Source organism: Pelodiscus sinensis, chromosome 9, assembly GCF_052426305.1.
Source record: "Pelodiscus sinensis isolate ZL-2025 chromosome 9, ASM5242630v1, whole genome shotgun sequence".
NCBI classification, from domain to species: Eukaryota; Metazoa; Chordata; order Testudines; family Trionychidae; genus Pelodiscus; species Pelodiscus sinensis.
This window is the reverse complement of record NC_143060.1, coordinates 66,771,662-66,781,754: the sequence shown is the minus strand read 5'-3', so window position 1 is coordinate 66,781,754 and position 10,093 is coordinate 66,771,662. Positions and strand designations below refer to the sequence as shown.

Genomic DNA, 10,093 nt, shown 5'->3' with positions numbered 1-10,093 from the left:
GAGGTGTCTCTGACTCTAGGAACCCCAGGGAGGCGGTGCCATGCCTCATCCATCACTCAGGGTTTATACCTGCAGAGGCTGCTCCGGGTCCAGGCAGAGGGGCATTGGCATTTGCCGCCTCCTGCTTTCACCTCACGGCCGTTGTCCTAGTCACACGGTGCCTGGAGTTTGCCGCCTGCCCCGATCGCCCTGTATCGCCTGGTGTCCTTCCACGGGGCAGGGGAATTTGTTTCCGTTCCTGAACAATAAGGAAGCATTGCTTGGTCGCCTTGCGGCTGGCAGCCCCCTGGGTGTGGCTGGGCGGGGAGATGAGGACGCTGGCAAGAGGATACAGTCTGCTGGCTGTTTTCAAACAGGTCGCCACCTTGGGCTACAACGCTTTTGCCCCAACCTAGCTTGAGCTCAGAAGGTTCCCCAAGGGGGGGAACCAGAGTTTGCGGGTGTGCACAGCTGCAGCCTGGACGCATGGGATGGGGGGGGGAGGGGGGAAGGGTTGCGCAAACGAGGCATCAGCAAACGTGCAGAGGCCGGCACGAGAAGTTACACCCAAGTCATTCAGAGGTTCATACACTTTAAGGCCCAAAGCATCATCTAATCAAACCTGCCCAGGCCAGAGTCCGTCACCCTGGAATTCCGGACCTGAGCCCCCATCTTGAGGGGGAGCTGGTGCTCATTTTGTCTTGGGTTAAAGAGGTCACAAGCCATCAAGTCCCTTGGTAAACGGTTCCACTGGCTTGTTCCCCTCGCTATTAAAAACAGGCTCCCTGGTTCCAGCTGGAACGTCTGGCCTCCACATTCCAGCCATCGGCTCCTGTTAAGCCTCTGTTTGCAAAATGATAGTGGCCTCTGCACTTAGAAATCAGCTGCCCCCCAGGCCCGCCCCAGGGGGAGCGCTGCCCCCCAGCCTGGCGATTCCAAATGGCCGGGCTTCCCGGCCTTTGCTGCTGCTACTTTAAATTGCCAGCGTGGCATCGGGGAAGACGGGGTAGGGTCTGGATTGGCACTGAGGGCTGACTGTCTGGGCCCCGCTCCTTCCGGGAGCAGCGGGCCACCCCTCACACCTTGCCCAAGGCTCCTAAGGCTGTTGGCCTCCCCCGCTCCTGACACAAGTCCTCCTAGACCGTGACCGAGCCACCACGTCACCATCGCTCTGGCAACCTACGTAGCTTGTACGTGACACAGAGGACAGTGTCACCAAGCTAAGCGCTCAGAGGGGCTGCCTGCACGCCCATGGCGGCCCTGTTTAACAGACCGACCCCAGCTGCATCGCCCAGCTCTGCGAGGGCCCAGCAGGGGTTGAACGGCAGATACCACGGAGGGCACGTCTTCGCCATCCACAAGATCAACGGGCAGTGACTGATCCAGCAGGGGTCGACTTATCGTGCCTGGGACCCGGCCCTCCGCCAGCGGAAGCGGCGTGGGTGGAGCGGACGGGAGAGCGCCGGCTGTCGAAGACACGGCGGTAAGTGGCTCTAAGTACGTCGACTTCAGCTTTCGGCACTCCCGTTGCTGAAGTTGCGCAGGTGAGATCGATGGCCTGTGGAAGCGCAGGCTGAGCACGAGGAAGGAAGGATGGGTTTGCAGTTAAGGCCAGGGGCTCGGATGGAGAAGGTCTGGGTTTGCTCATGGCTCTGCCATGCGTTCCTTGGTGACTCTCTTGATCTTCCTGCTGGGTTTCCACTTTAAGTGTGTCAGGGCAGGATCTGTCTTGCCCTCAGTGTTTGGACAACACCTAGCCCAATCTGGGCTGGGAGAGATACTGTGGTAATATAAATAATCATCTCTGAAATATTCGAGAGCATCTGTCTACCCGTCCATCTGTTCAGAAACTCCTCCTAAACACTAAGGCTACGTCTACACTGGCATGATTTTCCGGAAATGCTTTTAACGGAAAAGTTTTCCGTTAAAAGCATTTTTGGAAAAGCGCGTCTAGAGTGGCAGGATGCTTTTGCGCAAAAGCACTTTTTGTGGAAAAGCATCCGTGGCCAATCTAGACGCGCTTTTCCGCAAAAAAACCCTGATGGCCATTTTTGCGATCGGGGCTTTTTTGTGCAAAACAAATCGGAGTGGTCGACACTGGCCTTTTTGCGGAAAAGCTTTTGTGCAAAAGGACTTTTGCCCGAACGGGAGCAGCATAGTATTTCCGCAAGAAGCACTGATTTCTTACATGAGATCGTCAGTGTTCTTCTGGAAATTCAAGCGGCCAGTGTAGACAGCTGGCAAGTTTTTCCACAAAAGCAGCTGCCTTTGCGGAAAGCCTTGCCGGTCTAGACACAGCCTAAGAGCTAAGACTACCAAATTTGGTACACAGCTTCCTCTTATCATAACTTAAAAGCACAGTCAGGGGCTGGTTGGGCCAGGACAAGGGGATGCGCCTGGAATGGGACTGCTACTTAGCAAACCCTGGAGAAAAGGGACAGAACCACCAGGCAGGTGAAAGGGGCTGGCTGGGGATGCGCCCATCCCCCAGGGCTCCCACTCCCCAGGCACCCTTAAGAGAGGGCAGTGGGGCTGAAGCACCCCCACCCCCGATTCTCCATCAGGGAACCAGGGGAAAGTGCCCAGTTGGTTGCATCCTTCACTCTGGCTGATTAGCCCCTGCACAGGTACCATACCTGTCCCATACCTGTGCAGGGGCTGATTAGCCAGTGGTTTCAATCTCCCCTTTACATGGCCTTTGCCCTTTAAAGAGTCATTTCCTTTGCTACTAGAAACTGCTACCAATCACTGTGGATGTGTTTGTGGTTTTCAAAGGCCACTTGTATTTCATCAGTGCTCATGAGTCATAGACCTTGGGCAGCCCTTTGCAAAAGAGCGAGCGAGAGAAAGGGAAAGACTCTTGGGTAAAGTGTAGACCAGCCCAGCTAAACATGTCCAGACACGGGCAGAAAGAGGAATTGTTTAATGGGCTGCAAAAGGGCATAACCCTGGGAGGCTGGACTTTCTGGCTCTGACTTCCGTGGTACTGAGATGAGCCATTCCCAATATCAGGTCAGGCTGGAAGTTCATTCAGTCACCAGCCTTCTCCCTAGTTGTACGAACTGCATTTATGTTAATTGAATCCAGCTGCAGCAGGACTCGGTCTGGACCAGGCAATGTTCCCTGTAAGCCGAATGGTTGAGTGGTTGCTCAGGAAAGACTCAGAGTGCCCAGAGCCGGTGGCCTGTGCCGCACATCTGCACGTGCCCTGGTGCACCAAACAAAATGTATTCCATGCGTGGATGGAAAACATTAGAGGGAACATGGCAGGGGGTGCTTTTTTTTTTTATTATTTGTGGTGGGAGTTACGGGGTCCATCCTGATGGTAGCTGGAAGAGCACTGAGTGTTGCTTGGTTCAATCTTGGGAGGCAGAAGAGAAGAGTTTAGCCAAGGACCAATCTGGTGAATTCTGGCATGAGAGCACTGACCAGGCATCTCGCTGCCAAAACAAAACCACAAAAAGAGGAAACAGAGCAATATCCTACTGACATTCATGGGAGTAAGGGTTCCAGAATCAGCGTGTGGTTTTCTAGTGCTTGGAGCTCACGCAAGCCAGGTTTATGATGTGCAGCTCCAATCTTGGCTATATCCAGATCTACTCACAGTCAACTCACCACTGCCCAAGCAGAGTGCCAAGGAGCAAGTGAGTACAGCTATTTATCAGAGCTGACACTCCTCTTCCCAGATCAGAGCTCTTAGCCCCATGGGTTCTCCCACTAATGACCGGGAGCGGTGGCTATCCCGCTATGGCCACGACTGATTTGTAACCCAAGGGAAGATGCAGGCAAGTCTGGCACCAGAACTTTGGGCTATAAACTGGCCATCAGTAAGTTTAGGCTAGAAACTTGACACCGGTTCCTGACCAGCAGAGGAGTGAAGATCTGGAATAGGCTCCCTAGGGAAACTGGGGGGCAAAAAACCGAACTGGTTTCAAGACTGAACTTGATACATTTATTGAGGAGATCGCCTACGTCTCTCTATCAGCAGTAACTGGAGAGGGGGCAGGAGGACGGGATGGGGGGGCGGCGCTCCGAGTTACCACCCAGGATTCTGGCTCATGGGTCTTGCCCACAGGCTCCAGGTCTAAGTGACCGTTAGATGTGGGGCAGGGCAGGAAGGAATTTCCTCCAGGTGAGACTGGCAGAGATGCTGGGAGCCTTTTACCTTCCTTCGCTGCCTGGGGCCCAGGCCTTGCTGGTTTGAACGAGAGTAAACGGTGGGTTCTCTGTCAGGTGAAGAGGAGGGCAGCTGCTCGGCCAGGGATCAGGAGCGGCTCGGCAAGGTTTGGTGGCCGGATGTGCAGGAGGTCAGACGAGATGAGCCCCTTCTTACCTGACACTCTACGAGCCTAGGGGATGGGTGGACTCAAGCAGTCGCGAACAGAACAATGGCTCCCAGGGCCCTCAAGTTGGAGCAAAGCAAAGCGTCCCCCTTTCCTTTGCATGAGGCACCTCGGGGACTGGCCCTTTCCTCCCCCCGCTAGGTGCTGGAAACCACACTACCTCACCCCTTCTTTGGGGTGGCTGCAAGGAGCTTTGCTCCCATTGCTGCAGAAACAGAAGCAACGAGGAGTTCAGAGCCATCAGATGAACCAGTGGATTGGCCCACCCCCCGAGGACTCCCTGTAACCACTAGGCCACGCTGTAGCCTTGTCTGGGAATGCCCAGGCGTTGCAGCCGTTTGCAATGCACGCTAGAGACAAAGCTCATGTTCTCGCTGAGAGCGTAATGCTCACGTCCCTTCTCTCTGCTCCATCTCGCCTTCTGCTTTCCATCCCCTCTCCTCTCTTCCCAGCCAGGGAACGTGCACTGCTGCACTGCAATCCCAAAGCCACGGCTCCCCTCGGCAGGGGCTGGAGGCGCTGCCTGTAACCTGCTGGCGAGCTGAGTTGAGCATTTAAGTGTCACTTTAACAACCATAATAGAGTTTAACAACCATAAAAGTGTTTCCTGCTGGGGGAGGCTGGGAGAACAGGTTTCCTAAAATGTTAATAATTAAAGAAGGTGGCACCTGGTAATAGAGGTTCAACAGCAACAGGGCGGGGAAAGATCCTCGCTGAAAGCTTTCTTGCGGATGGAGTTTTCTGAGTCCTGATAAACCACATCACGAAAACGGGGAGAGAGGGGGCGGCTGCATGGCCCGGAGCTGGTGAGCTGCCTCTCGCTTCCCCTCAGCAAAGGGGCGAGGGTGAAATTGCTCAGACGGTCCCCGCTACATATGCGGTGGGATGGACTGTGTAGCACAGGCAGGTAGCACATCGCCTCAGACCCTGTCTACACTATGAAATGAAGTTGAATCTATGATGGTCAATTTCTTACCACCTGATTTTGCGAAGGGGAAAGGCCATGTCCCCACTGTGAAGAAGCATTCAATGTAGCACGTCCCCATACTGGAGCACATCATTGACTTGAGAGCAATGCACTTTGGGAAGCTATCCCTCAGTGCCTGAGCTGCTTTGCATTCTGGGTTATGTTCCTGGTGCATGCTGGGACCAAAACTGTGCAGCAGGTGGTTATGGGTTCATGTCGCCAGTGTCCCATAATGCTCGCATCTGCATGGGAAAGTCTTTTTGCCCCGTTTGGCCCTGGTAGCCCACACAGATGCCATAGCAGCACAAGGATGTAGCCACATCAAACCACGGTGCTGGTGATCTCTACCGTGATGTGCCTAATAGCGGACTATTTCAAGAGCTTTAGTATGAAGAGGATGACGAGAAGGAGGAATTTCCATCTCATGGTCCCATGCACATGCTGTGAGGGCAAGCCCTTGCGCTGAACGAAATGGAACTGCAGACGGCTTTCGATCCTATTGACACAGTGAAACACTAGTTCGGGTGCTGAGAGACAAGCACAGACGGGTGGGACCGTGTGGTGATGCAACTATGGGATGATCAGCAGCGACTGCACAACTTCCAAATGCCCCAGGCCACTTTTTTCATGGAACTTTGTGAATGGTTTTCCGGGCCCTGAAGTATAAGAATATCAAAATGAGACCTGCGCTGACCTTGGAGAAGCGCGTGGCAATTGCCCTGTGGAAGCCTGCAATGCCGGACGGCTACTAGACAGCTGGGAACCAGTTTGGAGTGGGGAAAGCTACAGTGGGAGCTGTTGTTCTACAAGCAGCCAAAGCAATCGATAGGATTCTGCTATGGAGGGCTACTCCTCATGAAACCAAGAGTACTCAACGTCGACTTCAGCGGCGTGAAGATTGATGAGACAGGCTTGGCAGCGTGGATGCATCGTTTAGAAGCTCAACCTTAGGAAACGAAATTCAGTTTAAACTTTTGGCCAAAGATACTGTCCATGTGAAGTGGCCTTTTAATACCCTCGAAGCCACAAAACGCAAGGCGGTTAGTGGATTGCAGATTGCCGTAATAAGCCATAAATCTTGTGCCTTTCTGAAAATCATGACTTTTAGTGCCCAGCAAAGTTCACACCTATCACATTTAGTCTTCTGAGTAAAGTGGGGAGAGATAACAGCCTTGACCAGGTCACTTCATCTTGAAAGTCCTTTGGAATGTGTGCAAACGGCTTACGCCAAACAGGGGGTTTGACCTGGTATTTAGCCGTGACACTTGGAGCACCTTTCCCGACCCATTGAAGAGCTCTGTAGTGTTCGGAAGCATCTCTCTCCCACCGACTGGTCCCAGATGAGATGGTCTCTCCCCGGCCTTGCCTCTCTAGTCCCCTGGGAAGGGCAGGGCTACAACCACACGCTGGACACAGATTCCCAGGCGGCAGGCTTTCTTGGCCACTGACTCTGTCTCTGTGTATGTGAGGCCCGGAGGCAAGCAGAGTTTCAGGGACACAGACTGGTTTACTTAGTGGTGAGATAAGGCAGGCCAAGACCCTGCCTACAGAGCTCACCACATAAGAGATAAAAACAATGATTAGTCATCTTCCTGTGCCAGAATTTAAACACACAGATTCTGTGTTGTGCAACCATCCCCAACACAGGGAAAAGCCCTCCCGGGAAATACCCCAGGTCAGACACAGGTTCACCCCTGCCCCTCCACAGAAGCCCTGGTTTGGGGACACTCCGAAGGCAAAGCCAGAAGTGGGAGTGGGCCGGTCAGGCATGGAAGAGGTGTGGCTGAGGAGAACCAGTCTCCTTGTGATTCTGGACCCCTACAAAACACTTTAGGGATAACTTAGTCCCTGATCTTTACTGGCCTCCACCCTTCCTACATAGGAGAGGCACAAACTGCTCCTCCTGGGTTCTTGTGAGGGACAAAGCCTGGCTCATGTCTCTGGTGCACGCCAAGGCCAACCATTTGATGAAGGGCCATGGGAAGAGAGAGAGAGAGAGGTGGTTACACAAGGTGACTATTTCTCAGGAGGCGCTCAAGTTCTACTGCCATGAGCCCCATGCCTGACCTTAGCTCTTGGAGAGGGGGAACTCCTCTTGGTGGTGAGCAGGAGCTTTTCCAAAAGAAGAGGGGCCAATTCAGAAACAACCTGGGCCCCCCACTCTAGTGTCTGAGTCCCTCATCTTTTTAAAAATCCATTCCCCATCATAATAGCAGGGGGAAGCAGGAATGCATTGATCTCCAGAGACACCGGAGGGTTGGGCCAAAAGAAACGGGACAAGGTTCAATATGGACAAGCACGCTGCTGCAGACCAGTATTCCCTCTAATTTTTTCCATCCGTATGCAGAATAAATGCTGTTATGGGCACTGAGGCATATCCAGATGTGCACCGCCAGTAGAAACCCATGCTGCTGGCACACAGCTTCCTGGGAACATTGCTGGGGACCGGCTGGCTAAGAGGCAGGAAAGGACCTGGAGATGCCTTGTTGCCATAACGGCTACTGGCATAGGGGCTGCATTAACAGGAGTAGATCGAAGGAGGTCACTGTTCCCCTCCCATTTGGCACTGGCGAGCCCACATCTGGAGCGTTGCAGCCAGTTTGGGGCCTCCCACTACAGAAATGACGTGGAGACGTTGGACAGAGTCCAGTGGGAGCAGCGGAAATGATTCGGGGGCTGGAGCACTTGACTTATGTGAAGAGGCTGAGGGATTTGGGCTTATTTAGTCTGCAGAAGAGCAGAGCGAGGGGGGATTTGAGAGCAGCCTGCAACTTCCTGGAGGGAGGTTCCCAAGAGGCTGGGGAGAGGCTGTTCTCAGTGGGGGCAGGTGGCAGAACGAGGAGCAATGGGCTCACGTTGCACTAGGGGAGGTCTAGGTTGAAGATTAGGAAAAACTATTTCCTAATGGGGAAAGCACGGGAATGGGCTCCCTAGGGAGGGGGTGGAATCTCCATCCCTAGAGGTGTTTAAGTCTCGGCTGGACCAAGCCCTGGCCGGGATGATTGAGTTGGATTGGTCCTGCCTTGGGCAGGGGGCTGGACTCGATGACCCCCGAGGTCTCTTCCAGCCCTGGGATTCTCAGGTTCTAAGATATCCCCAGTGCAGCGCTGGGGAAGTGTGGCACCGGGGCACTGGAAGAACAGGATTTGAGCCCTGGTCTCCTTACTCTTACGTTAGCCCCAGGACCACGGGAACATCCGTCCTCTTGCCGTTGGGCCAGCTCTTCTCATGGAAATAACAGCAACCAAGGGACAGAGTCAGGCCTGGGCTACCCACAGGCTTTGCACCAGTATAACCATGCCCCAAAATAACTAACATGCCTTTGGGTGGAAGCAGGCATGCTATTATAAAGGTGTCTTGTTTGCGTGGATCTTCTTCTTCCTCTCATACATAAATAACTATTGACGATAGGCCACATTTGTCTTAGGCCTAGGGCCTGCTGGTGAATCAAACTCCCAAGATGCTTTGAAAATGAATGAGAAATGCTAGTTTGCACAACATGACACCTCCCGTGATGCCCTATTTAGCTTAGTAAGCGATTTTGCAAAGACTTTGCTGAAGACTAACGGATGTTAAATTCATAAGGGGAATGTATTTCTTGGGAATGTGCATCTCCAGCTATCTATGGAATAAACAATGAATAAGCAGCTGGAAGTTTATGAAAGAAAAGAGAAGTTTGGAAATGTGCAAAAATAAGCATAAGGTTGCACATGCAAAGAGGAACCATCCTAAAGGAAAACTGTAAACTAGGCACCGAATAAAGTTCCACCGTTGGCGAAGAGTTGAACCAGATGCCACTGGGCTCAGTCTGTCAGATTTGTCACCAGGAACTGGCTTTGGTTCTGCAGACTTGGTAACAGAAGCGTCTTTCTGTTATGCCGTGTAATGAGAATTAACAAAAACCAATTAGACGTGGGTCCTTGAAGTCTCTCTCTCTAATTAATAAAAAGCCTAATCCCGTTATGCTAATGAGATCATGTTAGTATTATTGACATAAGGCACCTTTAGTGCTATGTCTACACTATGCAGTTAGACCAGGTGATTGCACCTGGTTTGCCGACCTTAGGTGTGTGTCCCCATAAGAACGGCCAGACTGGGTCAGACCAACGGTCCGTCTAGCCCAGTATCCTGTCTGCCGACAGTGGCCAGCACCAAGTGCCCCAGAGGGGGTGGACCGAAGACAATGATCAAGCAATTTGTCTCCTGCCATCCCTCTCCAGCCTTTGACAAACAGAGGCCAAGGGCACCATTCCTACCCCCTGGTTAATAGCCTTTTATGGACCTAGCCCCCATGAATTTATTTAACTCTTTTTAAAACTCTGTTACAGTCCTAGCCTTCACAGCCTGCTCTGGCAAGGAGTTCCACAGGTTGACTGTGCCCTGTGAGAAGAACTTTCTTTTATTAGTTTTAAACCTGCTCCCCATTAACTTCATTTGGTGTCCTCTAGTTCTTATATTATAGGAACAAGTAAATAACTTTTCTTTATTCGCCCTCTCCACAACACTCATGCTTTTATAGACCTCTGTCATATCTCCCCTCAGTCTCCTCTTTTCTAAACTGAGGAGTTCCATGAGGAGTAATGGTAGTTCGAATTAGAGATCCTAATTCGAACTACCTACTCCGTGCTGCGTGTAGCCGTGGGCATGGAGTTCAGACTAAGGGGGATTTAAAAATGGTGGCGCCCGGGAAGATGCAAATGAAGCCCAGGATATTTAAATCCCGGGCTTCATTTGCAACTCCGGTTGCTCTCATTTGCCTACCTAGCTCGAACTACCGAGCTAGTGGAGACGTACCCTTATAGAT

At 52.4% G+C, this 10,093-nt stretch overlaps 1 long non-coding RNA gene across 4 annotated transcripts in view; it reads right to left on the bottom strand.

The window, feature by feature from the left end:
* Window positions 1–10,093, bottom strand: part of LOC112546759 (uncharacterized) — a 196,249-nt gene that overhangs the window by 68,854 nt on the left and 117,302 nt on the right. The window lies entirely within an intron of this gene.